This window comes from Bombina bombina, chromosome 5, assembly GCF_027579735.1.
Source record: "Bombina bombina isolate aBomBom1 chromosome 5, aBomBom1.pri, whole genome shotgun sequence".
In the NCBI taxonomy this organism is placed as follows: domain Eukaryota; kingdom Metazoa; phylum Chordata; class Amphibia; order Anura; family Bombinatoridae; genus Bombina; species Bombina bombina.
The window spans coordinates 429,368,297-429,386,097 of NC_069503.1; the positions used below are offsets into that span (position 1 = coordinate 429,368,297).

Consider the following 17,801-nt stretch of genomic DNA (forward strand, 5'->3'; position numbering starts at 1 on the left):
ATCAGGTAAGCATAAATTTACTTTTCTTCTATAAGGTACGACGAGTCCACGGATTCATCCTTTACTTGTGGGATACAATACCAAAGCTACAGGACACGGATGAACGGGAGGGACAAGACAGATGGTTAAACAGAAGGCACCAATGCTTGAAGAACTTTTCTCCCAAAAAAGAACTCTGAAGAAGCAAAAGTATCAAATTTGTAAAATTTGGAAAAGGTATGAAGCGAAGACCCAGTCGCAGCCTTACAAATCTGTTCAACAGAAGCATCATTTTTAAAAGCCACCGCTCTAGTAGAGTGAGCTGTAATCCTTTCAGGAGGCTGCTGTCCAGCAGTCTCGTATGCCAAACGGATGATGCTTTTCAGCCAAAAAGAAAGAGAGGTAGCCGTAGCCTTTTGAACTCTACGTTTACTAGAATAGACAACAAACAAAGAAGATGTTTGACGGAAATCTTTGGTTGCTTGCAAGTAATATTTCAAAGCACGAACCACGTCCAAGTTGTGCAACAGACGCTCCTTCTTAGAGGAAGGATTAGGACACAGAGAAGGAACAATTTCCTGATTGATATTCCTATTAGTAACAACGTTAGGAAGGAATCCAGGTTTGGTACGCAAAACCACCTTATCAGCATGGAAAACAAGATAAGGCGAGTCACATTGCAATGCAGATAATTCAGAAACTCTTTGAGCCGAAGAGATAGCAACTAAAAACAGAACTTTCCAAGATAGAAGCTTAATATCTATGGAATGCATAGGTTCAAACGGAACCCCTTGAAGAATTTTAAGAACTAAATTCAAACTCCATGGCGGAGCAACAGGTTTAAACACAGGCTTGATTCTAACTAAAGCCTGACAGAACGAATGAACGTCTGGAACATCTGCCAGACGCTTGTGCAGTAGAATTGATAAGGCAGATATCTGTCCCTTTAAGGAACTAGCTGATAGCCCCTTCTCCAATCCTTCTTGGAGAAAGGACAAACTCCTAGGAATCCTGATCTTACTCCATGAGTAGCCTTTGGATTCGCACCAATAAAGATATTTACGCCATGTCTTATGATAAATTTTCCTAGTGACAGGCTTTCGAGCCTGAATCAAGGTATCTATGACCGACTCAGAGAAACCCCGCTTGGATAAAATCGAGCGTTCAATCTCCAAGCAGTCAGCCGCAGAGAAACTAGATTTGGATGCTGGAACGGACCTTGAATCAGAAGGTCCTGTCTCAGTGGCAGAGTCCATGGTGGAAGAGATGACATGTCCACCAGGTCTGCATACCAAGTCCTGCGTGGCCACGCAGGTGCTATCAAAATCACTGAAGCTCTCTCCTGTTTGATTCTGGCAATCAAACGAGGAAGGAGAGGAAATGGTGGAAACACATAAGCCAGGTTGAACGACCAGGGTACTGCTAGAGCATCTATCAGTACTGCCTGAGGATCCCTTGACCTGGACCCGTAACCAGGAAGTTTGGCGTTCTGACGAGACGCCATCAGATTCAATTCTGGTGTGCATGAGGGACACATTCTAAGTGGGGGTTCCACAATGGCTTCTAAACATATTGAACAATGACTTTCTTCAATGTCAGACATGTTGAACAGGCTAGTAATGACTACAAACAAGCATGAAAACACTTTATTTAGTGAAAAAAATAACAATCTTAAAAAAAGGTACTGCGCCTTTAAGAGAAAAAAACATACACGTTCTGCAAAACTGCTTTAAAATGCACCAAATTTTTCAAATTTTTGCAAGCAGACTCAATATATGTAGTTAAGTTTGCCCCACAAGGAAATTTAACATTTAACCCCTTAATGTGCAAACCGGATTGAAATCAGGCCTAAATCAGGAAAAAACACCCCCAGCACCTTGCCACAGCCCTGCTGTGGCGCCTACCTGCCCTCAGGGATAGTGAATATGGGGTTAAAGCTTTGATTTGGCCTAAAACATCCACAAGGGCCCTCAGGAGTTGGAGCTTGCTGCTTGCTGAGTGAAAACAACTGCGCATCTGAGGCGCGAAAATAGGCCCCGCCCATCTCACTCGATGTCTCTACAGCCTCAAAGAACCGCACCAGAGCAGTTTTAAACTAGCCATGTGGGTTCTGAGACCTAAAAAATAAGCCAAGTGTACCCTCAATAAAGTTGCCCAAAAAACGTTATTGCCCACAGAACGTTAACAGCACTCCTAGTTCATAAAACGTTTGCCCACAAACATTCAAAACTCAGTGTCAACCATTTTTGTAATTAGCCCCTTATGCAAGCTTAGTAATGCCTTTCTATAGCTCTTAGGATTACTGCTTTACCCTTACCCGCATGGGGATACTGTCAGCCTTTCTGAAATACACAGTCTCTCCAGAAAAAATGACTGAACATACCTCACTGCTATATAGCATGAAAACGTTCCTCACACTGAAGTTTCTTGTACCCCTCAGCCTCTGTGGGAACAGCACTGGATCTTAGTTGCAAATGCTAAGATCATCATCCTCCAGGCAGAAGTCTTCATCCATCTGCTGCCTGAGAGTAAATAGTACACACCGGTACCATTTAAAACAAAAAACTCTTGCTTGAAGAAATTAAAAACTAATATTTTATCACCTCTTTCACTTTACCCTTCCTAGTACTTAGAGTAGGCAAAGAGAATGACTGGGGGGTGGAGCTAATGGAGGAGCTATATAGACAGCTCTGCTGTGGTGCTCTTTGCCACTTCCTGTTAGCAGGAGGATAATATCCCACAGGTAAAGGATGAAGCCGAATAGACGCGAGATTGATGACTGCTAGTTAACAACAGCTCATCGCCACGTACTTGGTGCGCGTCTTTTTTCCAGCTTTTTTTATAAATATGGAGAAATATTGAGATATGCGGCCGCGATATTAGGCAAGCGTATTGATGCCGTCAAATGCAACACAGACTGTTGACAGCTTGATAGATATCCCCCTTAGTGATGTTTCCGGCTTTTTCACAGCTGTATTGTGTACTTTGGTTAGCACACACAATACAGAGAAGGAAGTTTATATTATATTTGAAAAATATTATATAAAGGGCCATGTTGGAATATGTTTTTTTTTTCATCTTTCAAGGCTGGTGAAAATATAAGAAAATACTTATATATAAAAGGGTCATTAAAGAGAATGTAAATTTTGATGCTAAAGTGCCTGGTTTTTAAAAATTCGATTAAAAACAGGGGCACTTTAATTCATCAAAATTTACATTTCACTCCTGTTGTGAAAAAAAACTTACCTTTTACTCTTGACAGCAGTTCCAGCTTCCTCCACCCGTCGCAAAGCCTCTTCCTGGGTCTAAAATGAGGAATCCGGCTTCCTCCAATCACGGCATTGAATCAGACACTGATTCCCCCGGGGGGTAGCCGTGATTGGAGGATGACCCATCCATCATTTCTGACATCAGAAATGGCTTGCGACGACCAGAGGAAGCTGGAGCAGCTGTCAAGATTAAAAGGTAAGTATTTTTTCACAACACAAGTGAAATGTAAATTTTGATGAATTAAAGTGCCCCTGTTTTTAATCGAATTTTTAAAAACCAGGCATTTTAGCATCAAAATTTACATTCTCTTTAATGACCCTTTTATATATAAGTATTTTCTTATATTTTCACCAGCCTTGAAAGATGAAAAAAAAAACATATTCCAACATGGCCCTTTACTTGAACTGTTTTGTGACATTTCTGTGAAAATTGCTACAGTGACAGAAAAGCTAAAGTGAAATGGGTATACTGGAATTATATTTCTAAGCAGTTATGAATTTTAGACAAAGGGTAACATTTAAAACATCAAACGCTGTTTCTTATGAGTAACAATCCGCAACTGGTTATTAGCGAACAGACTTGCATTTATGTTCTGTGAGATCTGCAATTTGTGTAAACTGTGCAGATGTAATTTTGTGTGTGGAACAGTATAAATCTCATTGGTGGGCTTCACATACAGTTTTTTGCTGGCTCTCATTCTGCTCATGTTAACCAGTTAAAGGCAAAGACACAAAATGTTGCTGCACAGTTTTGTAATACACATACACACGCTACTTCTATTTTTACCTATGTAAGCAAGCAATACAGGATATCATGATATGTATTAGTTAGCTGATGTACTGGTATCCTAATTTTATATAGCTCCTGCAGAGCACAGATAATCTACTCTCATGAGAGACATTATTGGAATATATTTCATGCCAGAATAACACTTAGAATAAAAAAGAAATATGGGAGGGATAATTGCATCTCTGGACAAATCTCTGGACATATGAAACAGTAACAGTAAAATAAAATGAGACATCTTCAACTGAAACACAATTAAAAAACGAAGTCCTCGATTCCAATATTTAAAAAAAAAAAACATCCAGTAAATTATGCAAATCAAAACTCTATTGTTCTTTATTTTTACTTATTTTAAAACAAATCCAATTAGTCAGTGAAACCACTGAATCAATCTGAAAAAAAACACCTGAGATCCATAATGTCACTTCTTTCTAGTAGCAACCATCTTGGAAAAGGCCATTGCCATATTTATAAAGGAAGAAATGGTGATAGGAGGTGGGAAATGTTCCTGGCCAGGAGCACAACTTCAGGGGGCTCAACTGAGGGGTCGATTTATGAAGCAGCGGATGCTGCTTCAGACCCACTCCGCTTCAGTTCCACCTGAGACTGCTGCTCCTTAACTCGTCCGCCACCTTTGAGGTGGCGGACAGCAATTAGCCCGATCGAATACGATCGGGTTGATTGACACCCCCTGCTAGCGGCCGATTGGCCGCAAATCTGCAAGGGGCGGTATTGCACCAGCAGTACACAAGAACTGCTGGTGCAATGATAAATGCCAACAGCATATGCTGTCGGCATTTATCGATGTGCGGCGGACATGATTCGCTATAGCGGTTCATGTCTGTCCACACCATGATAAATTGACCCCTGAGACAGGGCCCACACATCTAAGTGGGCCCATCTAGCCTTATCAGTAGAGGTGTTGTTACAGGAAGGCCTGGTGGGGCTTGGACTCCACCTGTATCCTATCTGTGTGACCCCCTGCCTGCAAAACAGGGCTCACAGTGTACTGAAAGAGTATGGCTTTGCCTTTACAAATATAATGACAGGGTTTCCAAAATGGCCACCACAGGGTTGTTGTACAGAAAAAACGGACACCATATTTGTATAGAAAGTCTGCACAAATGCATATGGACTAAACAAGGGAGAAAGATGACTCACAGTCACATAGAAGTAGCTCCTCTTGCTCCTACGCGACTGTTGGCTTAGACTCTATTGCAAACATGCAGAAAGGGGAGCTATTGAAATGGGGGCCCCTCAACAGCTTTTGCCCTGGGGCCCAGTGAGATATACTTATGCCTCTGCACATGGCTATGCACCATGATGTACCAACTTCATATATGCTATAGCTTTGCACACTGGTTATTGCAGGAGTGTTCAAGCACATAGTGAGGTTGCTAAATACAGTGGAAATTCTAGAGGGAGTGCACTTTACCCTTATTCATTACTGTAGCATGTCCTAAAGCAGTGTTTTTCAACCAGTGTGCCGTGGAACACTAGTGTGCCATGAGAGATCCTCAGGTGTGCCACGGCAGACTGACAATCACTATGATTGTTTGTGAATGAATGTCAATATGTCATGTATAGTTTGTAAGAGGCATGGCATGACAGCACAGTACAGTGTGTGTGTGTGTGTGTATATATATATATATATATATATATATATATATACACTGTATATCTATCCTGTATTAGGCTACAATGTGTGATTTTGTAAAATTTTGGGATGGTGGTGTGCCACAGGATTTTTTAATGTAAAAAAGTGTGCCACGGCAAAAAAAAGGTTGCAAATCGCTGTCCTAAAGGATCAGGATGCATTACCTACATATCCACAGATCCACTTACATTCATGTTTCACATATTCTTTTCCTTTGTCAGGTTTTGAAGCAATCTTTTCTGGGTGTAGGGAGCTGAACCAGGCAATGAAGAGCCAGCAGTGCTTTTTTGTTAGCAGAGATAACAGAATTGCAAAATGAGCTGTAACAGATTTTACTGTGGGACTGAAAAGGGAAGAATTCATTTTTCCAAATGTTCAAATGATGGGTGATTTGTCATTGTCACCCAGGATGCAAGTGATCACCATTAAAAACAGTGAAATGGTCTGTTACATTGCCATTTTCCCCTTCTTATTTAATTATAGGGGAATGAGGCCATCTTATTTAAAGGGACATAATACTCATATGCTAATTCACTTGAAACTGATGCAGTATAACTGTAAAAAGCTGACAGGAAAATATCCCCTGAGCATCTCTATGTAAAAAAGGAAGATATTTTACCCCGCAATTTCCTCAGCTTAGCAGAGTAAGTTCTGTGTAAAAAGTTATACTTCAGCTGCTGCTTAGCTGCAGGTAAAAAAAAAAAAAAGAAATTAACTGCAGCGAATCAGCATCAGCAGTGCTGAGGTCATGAACTTTTACGGTGATCTCATGAGATTTTACTTAACTCTCATGAGATTTCATAGTAAACTTCCTTAAATTGAATAGGGAAATAACATGAGTGTGCAAGAAGCTCACTCCCTTTGACAGACATACTGATTTGCTGCCTAAAGTCCTTTGCAATGGGGTTTGAATACTTAGGACATTTTGAAGTAAAATATCTTTCTTTTTTAAATAGAGATGTTCAGGTGATATTTTCTAGTCAGCTTTTTACAGCTATGCTGCATCATTTTCAAGTGTTTCAACATTTGGGTATCATGGCCCTTTAAAAGAGGAACTTTGCAGGTGATTGCCATGGTAACAGTGATCACCGTCCTAACTAGTGGAAAGAAAATGTAAGCAAGGTAAATAGTACTGAATAGAAGAAACCAAACTACACTCTAACAACTATCTCCTGAAGTGGATAGTTAAAAACTTAAACTAAAAAAACCCTACAGAGTGAGCGCTAATAAATATCAGCTAAAGCTAAATAGGGAATAATTGACGCGAACACTACTTGCTAAATTTAAGGAATAAAACAGTATTTAATCGGCTCTCTTAAAATCTATTTACTGAAAAGCGCAGCATTTAAAACACAAGTTATTTTTATCTCCTAAAAATACAATCATAAAATCACAATTCATATAGGATAACAATATAGAGTGCGCACTCTTAAGAACAGGTAAAACTAAAAAAAGGGGGTCTTCCCTCTGTAGTTTTAATTAAGTGGGGCTGTAGCCACAAATAAGTAATGTTATTATTGATCCTTATTTTGAGGATCACAAAAAGATGAGAATTTGAGAAAGGCCTGCACAAGGCTTAAACTAGTTGAAATTGATTAGCTGCTGCTGGATTGTTTTCCTTTTGGAGCACAAACACTCGGCCAGACTCCGAGTTTTGCGTTATAAGCTGTGCGGTGCTACCGAGCATTTATTTCTCACCGCTCACTTACCTGCAGCGCTGGTATTAGGGGTTTTTACAAACCCGGCGTTAAAAGGCAAGAAGTGAGCTTAGAGCAAAATTGTGCTCCATACCACACTCCAGTACCAGTGCTGCTTAAGACAGCGGTGAGCTGGTTGTATGTGCTCGTGCACGATTTCCCCATAGACATCAATGGGGAGAGCCGGCTGAGAAAAAGTCTAACACCTGCCAAAAAGCAGTGTAAATCTCAGTAACGCAGCCCCATTGATTCCTATGGGGAAACACATTTTATGTTTACACCTAACACCCTAACATGAACCCCGAGTCTAAACAACCCCTAATCTTACACTTATTAACCCCTAATCTGCCACGCCGGACATCCCCGACACCTGCATTATACTTATTAACCCCTAATCTATCGCTCCGGACACTGCCGCCACCTACATTATATTTATTAACCCCTAATCTGCTGCCCCCCAACATCGCGACACCTACATTATATTTATTAACCCCTAATCTGCCGCCCCAATGTCGCCGCAACCTACCTACACTTATTGACCCCTAATCTGCCACCCCCAACGTCGCAGACACTATATTAAATTTATTAACCCCTAAACCTAAGTCTAAACCTAACCCTAACACTCCCTAATTTAAATATAATTTAAATAAATCTAAATAAAATTCCTATCATTAACTACATTATTTCTATTTAAAACTAAATACTTACCTATAAAATAAACCCTAAGCTAGCTACCATATAACTAATAGTTACATTGTAGCTAGCTTAGGGTTTATTTTTTATTTTACAGGCAATTTTGTATTTATTTTAGCTAGGTAGAATAGTTACTAAATAGTTATGAACTATTTAATAACTACCTAGCTAAAATAAAGACAAATTTACCTGTAAAATAAAACCTAACCTAAGTTACAATAACACCTAACACTACACTATAATTAAATAAATTCCCTACATTAAATACAATTAAATAAATTAAATTAGCTAAATCACAAAAAACACACTAAATTACAGAAAATAAAAAACAAATTACAGATCTTTAAACTAATTACACCTAATCTAATAGCCCTATCAAAATAAAAAAGCCCCCCAAAATTAAAAAAAAACCTAGCCTAAACTAAACTACCAATAGCCCTTAAAAGAAAAAAAAAGCCCTTAAAAAATACAAACACCCCCCAACAGTAAAACCCACCACCCACACAACCAACCCCCCAAATAAAATACTAACTAAAAAAAACTAAGCTCCCCATTGCCATGAAAAGGGCATTTGGATGGGCATTGCCCTTAAAAGGGCATTTAGCTCTATTGCAGGCCCAAAGCTCTAACCTAAAAAATAAACCCACCCAATACACCCGTAATAAAATCAAGAAGTGGTCCTCCAGACGGACAGAAGTCTTCATCCAGACGGCATCTTCTATCTTCATCCTTCCGACGCGAAGCAGGTCCATCTTCAAGGCATCCAACGCGGAGCATCCTCTTCTTCCAACGGACTAACGACGAATGAAGGTACCTTTAAATGATGTCATCCAAAATGGCATCCCTTAGATTCCGATTGGCTGATAGAATTCTATCAGCCAATCGGAATTAAGGTAGAAAAAATCCTATTGGCTGATCCAATCAGCCAATAGGATTGAGCTCACATTCTATTGGCTGTTTCAATCAGCCAATGGAATGCGAGCTCGATCCTATTGGCTGATCCAATCAGCCAATAGGATTTTTTCTACCTTAATTCCGATTGGCTGATAGAATTCTATCAGCCAATCGGAATCTAAGGGACGCCATCTTGGATGAAGTAATTTAAAGGTACCTTCATTTGTCGTTAGTCCGTCGGAAGAAAAGGATGCTCCGCGTCGGATGCCTTGAAGATGGACTCGCTCCGCGCCGGAAGGATGAAGATAGAAGATGCCGTCTGGATGAAGACTTCTGTCCGTCTGGAGGACCACTTCTGCCCATCTGGAGGACCACTTCTGCCGGCTTCATTGAGGATATCTTGCCGCTTGGATGAAGACTTCTCCCGGTAAGTGAATCTTCGGGGGTTAGTGTTAGGATATTTTTAAGGGTGTATTGGGTGGGTTTATTTTTTAGGTTAGGGCTTTGGGCCTGCAATAGAGCTAAATGCTCTTTTAAGGGCAATGCCCATCCAAATACCCTTTTCAGGGCAATGGGGAGCTTAGGTTTTTTTTAGTATTTTATTTGAGGGGTTGGTTGTGTGGGTGGTGGGTTTTACTGTTGGGGGGGGGGTGTTTGTATTTTTTCTTACAGGAAAAAGAGCTGATTTCTTTGGGGCGATCCCCGCAAAAGGCCCTTTTAAGGGCTATTGGTAGTTTAGTTTAGGCTAGGGTTTTTTTTATTTTAGGGGGGCTTTTTTATTTTGATAGGGCTATTAGATTAGGTGTAATTAGTTTAAAGATCTGTCATTTGTTTTTTATTTTCTGTAATTTAGTGGGGGGGTTTTGTGATTTAGCTAATTTAATTTAATTTATTTAATTGTTTTTAATGTAGGGAATTTATTTAATTATAGTGTAGTGTTAGGTGTTATTGTAACTTAGGTTAGGTTTTATTTTACAGGTAAATTTGTATTTATTTTAGCTAGGTAGTTATTAAATAGTTCATAACTATTTAGTAACTATTCTACCTAGCTAAAATAAATACAAACTTGCCTGTAAAATAAAAAATAAACCCTAAGCTAGCTACAATGTAACTATTAGTTATATTGTAGCTAGCTTAGGGTTTATTTTATAGGTAAGTATTTAGTTTTAAATAAGAATAATGTAGTTAATGATAGGAATTTTATTTAGATTTATTTAAAATATATTTAAATTAGGGGGTGTTAGGGTTAGACTTAGGTTTAGGGGTTAATAAATTTAATATAGTGGCAGCGATGTTGGGGCAGCAGCTTAGGGGTTAATAAATATAATGTAGGTGGCGGCAATGTTAGGGGCGGAAGATTAGGGGTTAATATTATTTAACTAGTGTTTGCGAGGCGGGAGTGCGGCGGTTTAGGGGTTAATATGTTTATTATAGTGGTGGCGATGTCCGGAGCAGCAGATTAGGGGTTAAAAATGTTATTATAGTGTTTGCGATGCAGGAGGGCCTCGGTTTAGGGGTTAATATGTAGTTTATGAGTGTTAGTGTACTTTTTAGCACTTTAGTTATGAGTTTTATGCTACGGGGTTGTAGTGTAAAACTCATAACTACTGACTTTAGAATGTGTTACGGATCTTGTCGGTATAGGGTGGGTGTACCGCTCACTTTTTGGCCTCCCAGGACAGACTCGTAATACCGGCGCTATGGAAGTCCCATAGAAAAAAGGGTTGACGAAGTTTACGTAAGCCGATTTGCGGTAAGGCCAAACAAGTATGCGGTACACGTATACCTGCAAGATTTGTAATAGCAGCGGTAGTGAAAAAGCAGCGTTAGGACCTGTTAACGGTGCTTTTTTACCTTACCGCAAAACTCATAATCTAGCCGACTGTTTGTTATAGGGATCTACAAAGAGCGAAAAAAACAAATTACAACATTCTGATTGAACTCCTTTTAGGCATTAGTTTAACAGTGCTATAGACTCCAAGATGGCAAAAAGGAAAAAATACTGCTTAAAGAAAACTATCGTGTCTTTCTGGAATGACCCCTAAACTGTGATTACAGACCAGGTCACCTACACAATTATGGATCGGATGAAAAAAGCTGCTAATAGGAAACCTTTCAGTTCCTAAGGAGATTCTGACTGCACAAAGGAACCTGGGGAAAGAGGTATAAACACATAATAAAAGTGACATTTCAGTGAGCCTTCAGAGCAGAAGGTGCGAGCCATATCTTTTTGCGATCCTCCAAATAAGGATCAATAATAACATTACTTATTTGTGGCTACAGCCGCACTTAATTAAAACTACAGAGGGAAGACCCTCGTTTTTTAGCTTTACATGTTTTTAAGAGTGCGCACTCTATATTGTTATCCTATATGAATTGTGATTTTATTATTGTATTTTTAGGATATAAAAATAACTTGTGTTTTAAATACTGAATTTTTCAGTAAATAAGTTTTAAAAGAACCAATTACGGAAAATACTGTTGTATACGTTGAATTTAGCAAGTAGTGTTCATGTTAATTATTCCATATTTACCTTTAGCTGATATTTATTAGCGCTCACTCTGTAGGTTTCCATTTTGGAAAAGAGGAGAGCCATTCTTTCCATTTTGAGCCTCTTCCCCTGTCACTGGTTGAAGGGACATGAAACCCAAATTTCTTCTTTCAGTTTCAGATAGAACTTTCCAAAATACTTCTATTATCTAATTTGCTTTAGTTTCTTGGTATCCTTTGTTGAAAAGGATACCCAGGTAGCCTCAGGAGCTGTTGATTGGTGGCTGCACGTAAATGCCTAATTTTATTGACTCATGCAATGCATTCATCTAGCTCAAGTACATTGCTGCTTCTTCAACAAAGGATAGCAAAATAATGAAGTAAATTAGATAATATAAAAAAGTAAATTGGAAAGTTGTTTAAAATTGTATTCTATATCTGAATTATGAAAGAAAAATGTTGTGTTTCATGTCCCTTTAAGTCATCACTCTAGTAAATCATATATGTCTAATGTGTCTGAAAATCGTATGGTTATACATTTTATCCCACACTTTTTCTGCAAACTAATATTTTCAAAAATTGCTTGATATGCTAACAAACAAGATATGAATTGTGTGTATAAATTTACTGAAAAAAGTGCTAAAATTTACTTTTAATGAGTGCAAATGGCTAAAACAAATTAAAATAGGTTTGCGAAATGTCATAGTAGCCAAGGTGTTAATAGAGAGGACATGGATTGCAGAGAGGAACAAGTTCTTCCCCACTTCAGCTGTTAACTACACAGATATGTCACACAGGTGGGCACTGTGTTTGTTGAAGATGAGGAATGGTAGAGGTGTAGTGTGGCACAGCCAAACACATCATCACAGTCTCAAACAAGAATAAGCTACATAGAAATATGTAGAGGTGGCACATGGTCAAAATATTTCTGTTGTTTAGGCAAACAATTCATACAATTTTGGGTTGAAATGAAAAGCAACATAAAGCCACATAGTGACCTCTAGGTGGGACAACACAATAATTGTACAGTGGTGTTCATACAAGACCTGACATGCACACAGTGCCTATGTTAAATGCAGTGTACAATGAACTCACATGCACAATTTGACACAGTTACGCTACTAGAACAGTCTATGAACCTGATGAAAATTTTATAGCAGAAAACAAGACTATAATTACACAGTGTAATTCATGTAGCTACATCACAACTGATCATGCATATGCCAATCACATTGCTGTACATGGTAACAGTGATGTTTAGCAATTCTAGCATAAAACATATAAATAAACTGCATTGTTTAGAGTATTTAAAGAAAGCAAAAAAAAGTCACACTCCTGAAACACCCTGTGCCAGTCCAGATAAGGATATGGCTTATGAGTATGACTGAACTATAAACACCTGTGCTTGCCCCTGACTGGCTCGTTGGCTACATCCTTTTTAGAGTGTGCCATGATTGTGCCTTTGACTATATGTGTGTAACCTCCCTATAGGGTATACACGCATAGTAATATAAGGACATTTTATAAAAATCAAATGAAAAGAAATGAAGCCTTTTCTTTACTCTAGAATGCCCCCTTAGCAATGCCAGTCCGTGGTTGTTCACTGCACAATGAAATAATAGCATATGGCTGTAATTTAAACTACAGCATTAACAATAATTAATGTATACACTGTTTTTGGTTTTGTTTGTAATATTAATCCCCCCTCACCCTAGGAAGAGTAAGACGAGATGCGCTCCTATACGAAGCAAAGCAATGGAATGCACAATCACAGTAACATCATTTAACCAGTTTGTCTGTATAGAAATAGCAATAGCATCCTGATTTCTTACCTTTTTCCTGCAGTTAAAATACACTAAACCAGGCAGATAGCGTCCATTAAATTGTATTCCTAAACCGAGTTTAGTGTGCAGAAAACAACAACCAGCTAAGGTTGCACAGATGAATGGGAGCAGTGATGGAAGTGTGTGATACAGCCTGGGATCCCCGAAACTCCCCTTAGAGGAGGGGCCAATGCATCAATAAAAAGAGGTGGTGAGAAGCTCATACACACAATCATCACATACCAGAGAAAGTGGGCAGAGACATTCCAGAGCAGCTTTAGGGTTGCTTAGCTCATATACAATATGCTGTATCACTAGTCAAGCTTTGTAATACACGACTTCTGGTTAAACTTAAGTGATGTTGTGATGCCAATTTTTTTGTACTAATGTGTAAAAACAAATTTGATTTTTAAACTAACATAAAGTGTTACTAAATATTTAAAATATATATTTGTGTATGTATATAGATATATATATATATTATTTTTTGCAATATAAAGCAATTAGACAGCTACTAATGTGCACTGACGCTCACATAGTTCCTGTCTGCAGCATTTTATATGAAACTGCTTCACAATACAATGCTATTTTCTCAATTTTGGAGTGCTATAACCTGAATTTAAAATTTGCACTGGACTTACAGACCAATCCCAATCTTTAAAGGAAAAATCTAGTTGAAAATTGTAATTGTTAAAAAAAAAAAAAGATAATCCCTTTATACCCCATTCCCCAGTTTTGCATAACCAACATGGTTGTATTAATATACTTTTTACCTCTGTGATTACTTTGTATGCCCCCTTATCTTAGTTCTTTTTACAGACTTGCATTGAAGCCAATCAGTGCTGACTCATAAATAACTTCACGAGAGTGAGCAAAGCATTATCTATATGGCACACATGAAATAATACTGTCTGGCTGTGAAAAGCTAATAAAATGCACTGAGATAAGAGGCAGCCTGCAGGGGATTAGAAACAGGCAGACATTTTGTGGTTTAGAGATTTTTAAAATATATTAATATAACAATGTTGATTGTGCAAAGCAAAAACAATTAGAAAGACTATCCCTTACATTTGTGCAATTACTGAATAAATTTGACTGAAATATGGAACTTTACCTCAGACCGTCAGTTACTGCAGACAAATCAAAATCTGAAGTAAATATGTTTAGTAGTTTTTGCTTTATTAAAGAGGCAGTAAACAATACTTCAGTATATGAAATATAGTAGTTTATGTAGCAGATATATATCACAGAGGGACATTAAACTGCTGGGTACAACTATAGTAATATGGTTACTACTTGCCATGCTATAGTTTGTCCTGTACCTCCATCTGTCATTAAAGCCATTCTCTTATTTTAATCATCTGCAGGTCCTGATTGGATGAGACTCTGCATCTTTATACTGGGCACTGCCATTTTGGAGCACACATATTGTTGTACCATATGACAGAAGAACTGTGACATCACCGGCTTTTTGACAGCTGTACCTTGCATTTTGGGTTAGCTCACACAATAGAGATTGGAAGTTTTACATTGTTGCAGGTTTGTTTTTTGCACAATTTAAAATTTACATAAATATAAATTATATGGAGCAATGCAATCACTGCATAAACATTAAGTTCCGCTTATTATTGTGAACTATAAAGTGTATGATAAGGCTTGTCAAAAGAGAACAGTGACACTGATCTATGAATATGCACAGCTTTTGTCAAAGGGTGCAATAAAATGGCTGCGTAGTGCGTACAGAGTAAAAATGCAGAGTGTCACTAACCAACACCAGCAAGAGAAGTGCAGGCACAGGAGAAAAAGCAGTTTAGTGTCCCTTTAACATTTATTTCCTTGCCCAGCCACCCCTCTCCTGTCTTCTTTGTATAGTAGGAGAGCACAATAATGAGCCACAAAGGGGTTTTAGGATCCATCACATGGTGCTCAATAAAGTGTCTTTTTTTCACTTCCAAGGTTTTAATTTGGTATGTGATATATTTATGAAATAGCAAACAGCTATAGAGTTTATGAAGAGCCAGTGTAGTTTGGGAAATATAGCACCAATCATGTCAAAGGAACATATCCCAATAAAAAGTTGTTGTTTTTTCATTTATTTATTTTTTATATAGACAAATATACTTAAAGTGAATGTAAAGTTTCATGAATGAGTGCCCGGTTTTTAAAAATACTAGCAAAAACAGGGGCACTTTTTACAAATACTTAGCTTTTTCTTCAGCAAAGCCGGATTAGCGATCCCCCTCCCACTTCTCATGTTGTACTTAGCACAGCAAGGGCCGTAGCTGCACAGCAATGACGAAACCGGCTTCCTCCAATCACGGCGTGGCCTCATGAGATGGACACTCTGGGGTGCACGCCATGATTGGAGGAAGTTGGTTTCATCGTTGCTGACGTAGGTACAGAGGAGCTGCGGGGCGGGGGATCGCTGATCCAGCTTTGCTGAAGAAAAAGGGAAGTATTTTTAAAAAATATGCTGCAATGTAAAGTTTCATGAATGAAAGTGCCCCTGTATTTTTAAAAAACGGGCACTAATTCATGAAAGTTTACATTTACTTTAAACTTAAACATCCAAAACCTAGATTTTCCCAGCTTAATCAGTCCAATCATTAGTCTATCTGAGCTACAGTATCTAGAGAAGGTTCGTGATTTGAATCTCCCTAAATAGATATTTTGGAGTTTAATATGGTAAAGTTGCATGCACAGTATACTGTGTTTCAGCAATTTTAAACTTTGACTTGCTTTTTAACTCAGAGGTAAGCACCTTGTGAACGTTCCTTACCAATCTCCCAACATGCAAAGCTGTTGTCTATAAGTCTCTTTATATTAAAACATTTTTAAATAACTTTAAAATAAAGATAATACAATAAATTATAATCAGTGATCTTTAAATCTGAGGTTAATGGCACTACCAAAGAATTGGAACTCAGCTCACAAACCACCTAAAGTGAGTTTTCTTCTTTATAAATAATGGATATCATTGTTTTATAAACAACATTTAATTTATTCCTCTAGTTGTCAAATTATTACCATAAAATTCTGAGTGCCTGAAAATACAATTAGCAGGAATCTAAATAGCAAAAAAAGTCTACTCTAAAGGAGCTATTGTTTCCCACAAAACAGGGAGAGCAGCCATTAGAGATTACTTGATAGCTCCATTACTCAGGATTTTAAACCAGGAACAATAAACACAGGAAAAATGCTAGCAGGGGGCTCCGTTTGTTTCACTTTGTAGTGGCAACTATTTAAAGGGATACTAAATAGCACTTGCTATTGAGTAAAAATCGCTCCAGCTGAATGATTTTAAAGCAGGCAGTGATCACACCAGATTACAGCTAGCACTAACTGGTCACAATTAAAGGAATGTTCTCAACCCTTGTTTCAAATAAAAACATTTAATTTTTCTTTCAACAATCATAAGTTCCTCTCTTGAATAAATTAAGGTTTTCTTGTCATACTTGCAGAGGTATTCCTCTATCCACCAGCATAGCCTTTTATTTTGTAAGTAGGTATTTTTTTAACACAGTATTAAAGGGACATTAAACACTTTGAGATGGTAATATAAAATAGACATGTGCATTTATTTTCGGACTAATGTACATTCGTACCGAAAATTGGATTTTTGTTTTCATAAACGAAAATGAATATCTGGATAATTGCAACAATGAAATTTAAAGAAAAAGAAAAAATACTGAAGAAATTTGTCAATATTTATTTGTTTCCCTTCAATTGATTTTTAAGGCTTAATACTTACCTTCCTCTTCTTGCCAGAGACCTGACCGCGCTAACAGGAGGCTTAGCACGCTTAGCACCCAGAACCTGCACTATCTTTATTACAAGTCCTGAAAGCTGAACCACTAAGGGGTAGATTTATCAAAGGCTAGGCGAACTCTGTATGTGCTTCTCCTGTAACTGCACCCAGCTCACCTCCGGAAAAGTGCACATGTGCGCCTGAATTTATAAAAAAAAGCTTTTTTTAGGTATCTATTTTGCACATATTTATATTATGTAATGTTTCCGTACTGTTTTTGCCATATGTTGGTAATTTAAGATCGCAAAAATCACTCAGGCCCTGCACTGATATCTTGCTATTCCCTGCATTTCTGTCATTTTACAACAAATCCCTCTTTTTGGTACGTGAACTCAGGCCCTGCACTGATATCTTGCTATTCCCTGCATTTCTGTCATTTTACAACAAATCCCTCTTTTTGGTACGTGAACTCAGGCCCTGCACTGATATCTTGCTATTCCCTGCATTTCTGTCATTTTACAACAAATCCCTCTTTTTGGTACGTGAACTCAGGCCCTGCACTGATATCTTGCTATTCCCTGCATTTCTGTAATTTTGCAACAAATCCCTCTTTTTGGTACGTGAACTCAGGCCCTGCACTGATATCTTGCTATTCCCTGCATTTCTGTCATTTTACAACAAATCCCTCTGTGTTTGAGCAATTGAATTTAGTCTGTTAAAATAAAGTCCTGCATGTTTTTTTTTTTTTTAAATGATTTTTCCC

At 38.1% G+C, this 17,801-nt stretch overlaps 1 protein-coding gene across 1 annotated transcript in view; it reads right to left on the minus strand.

Annotated features, from left to right (window-relative positions):
* ENTPD3 (ectonucleoside triphosphate diphosphohydrolase 3) overlaps nt 1–13,411 on the minus strand; it is a 167,094-nt gene extending 153,683 nt beyond the window's left edge. The window contains exon 1 of the mRNA XM_053714270.1: nt 13,300–13,411. The gene's annotated coding sequence lies outside the window, so the exon portion shown is untranslated. The remainder of the gene's footprint in view (nt 1–13,299) is intronic.
* Between the last annotated feature and the right edge of the window lie 4,390 nt (nt 13,412–17,801).